The sequence below is a fragment of the Agrilus planipennis genome, unplaced genomic scaffold, assembly GCF_000699045.2.
Source record: "Agrilus planipennis isolate EAB-ADULT unplaced genomic scaffold, Apla_2.0 scaffold72, whole genome shotgun sequence".
NCBI classification, from domain to species: domain Eukaryota; kingdom Metazoa; phylum Arthropoda; class Insecta; order Coleoptera; family Buprestidae; genus Agrilus; species Agrilus planipennis.
In genome coordinates, this window is record NW_020439081.1 from 1,006,234 (window position 1) to 1,008,219 (window position 1,986).

The following is a 1,986-nucleotide window of genomic DNA, read 5'->3' on the forward strand; positions in this document are numbered from 1 at the left end:
AGTGGGGATATAAAGCAGAGGATAGCGCAGGGTCGTGTCGCCTTTAATAAAAAGAAGTCACTTCTATGCTCGCGAACGGTTAATTTAGAAATTAAAAAAAGGTTGTTAAAGGTGAATGTTTGGAGCACGACGCTTTACGGGTGCGAAACATGGACAGTGGGCGCAAGTGTTCGAAATGTGATTTTACAGGTGAATGAGAATACCGTAGAGAGAGAAGGTTACAAATGAAGAGGTATTAGAAAGAATAGGAGAACAGAGGATTCTACGGAAGTCAATAAGAAATAGGTAAGATAGGTCGGTAGGACACCTTCTCAGGCATGAAGGTCTACTCAGAGACATATTAGAGACAGAAACGGAAGTTAGGAGGGGTAGAGGTAGACCTAGATTAGATTACTGTTTGCAAATATTTAAGAATATGGGTTGTTTTAGTTTTAGGGAAATGCGAAGATTAGCTCAGGATAGGAAAGAGTGAAGGTATGTGTCCAACCAGTATTAGGACTGATGACTTTATGATGATGATATTAATTATCAATCCAGAGTGCAACTGTCCTACATGCAATCAGACTCTCTGCCTGAGGGAGTTTTGACTGTTTAATTACTAAATATTATTTGGAGAATACAGTCATATATTTTATCAGTATTCTTCGAAGCAGAATTCAAATGAGTATTAATCTGCATATTTATTGATCATCATTGATGTGAAAACTAACCATATATACAACAAAAAGCTCCAGTAACAAAAAATCTTGAACTTGAATTAAAATGAAAAAACCATAACTATGCTACGATCTGCTTTACAAAAACAATTGATTACTGGATGAGAAACAACCCCTTATCTTATACTATAAACTAAGTTATATAGAAAGGCGTTAAGAGGTCTCAGGATATTGCTAACACTGAATAAAACGTCAACGTATATGTAGCTATAAGAGGTTTTTGATTTTCTTTGCATTTAAACATGTAAATCTACATATTCATAAGATCATATACAGGCTCATTTTTGGAATCGCTTACGTTATAATTCATGTAAGTTGTATTTCGCATTAGATATCTATTGCAGTCGATTTTAAGTCATTAATTTTAACGGGAGGTTCCTTTCGTAATCAAGGATTTTTTATTTATTTATTCTTGTTATAATGCGGAACAAATAAATTAACAATAAGCGTGTATACACCTACATATTTTTAAACGGTTAGCTCATAATAAAAGCAAATTGCACTTGATCCTTTGTAAAGAAAATCTTCACCTTCACAACGGTATAGGTGGAAATTATTCCGAGCCCAAATTGCTAAATCATTCCTTTCAAAATCCATTAGATCGCTTTTTGAATGATACAAACTAAATAGATGTGGGCAGATGATGATTAATTATTAAATGGAAACCTTGACAAAGAAAACGCGGAGGAATCGCGCAGTTAATGTACCTACCTACGGAAAGGCGTAAAGATAAACACCCATCATAATACACGCTCATCGTCACCGTTTTATCTACACAATCTACAGCACTACCATCTCATTACAAAGCACTATTTTCTTATGCGTGTATGCCATGCTCATCTATTATTTTCTTAATTCACATTAGACATATTAAAGGCTTAGGAAATTGTAATAATTTGTTCAAAACGGAGTACCCGTAAGGACAGCCGCCGAAAGGTTTTCCTTTAGATAAGTTTACTCCAACAGAGTTTCATTAAATGGCACTGCCTCACTGCTAGATACCATTTTATATGTTTTGAAGGGGGTGAACGTGCTCATAATTGCTGATTATCTACATTAATATTATTATCGTTGAATTTACTTTATAACTGGGTGCATATATGATATTTACTAATAACACAGGCCAACAAAAAAAATGTTTGTAAAAACTTTTTAAACTAATTTACCTAAATCTTATGTATTTTTTAGTGCTGAAATCGTATTCGATATCAGTTTTTTTTTATCACCCACAATTTTCTCACAATATGACATTATGTATTGTATAATTGTA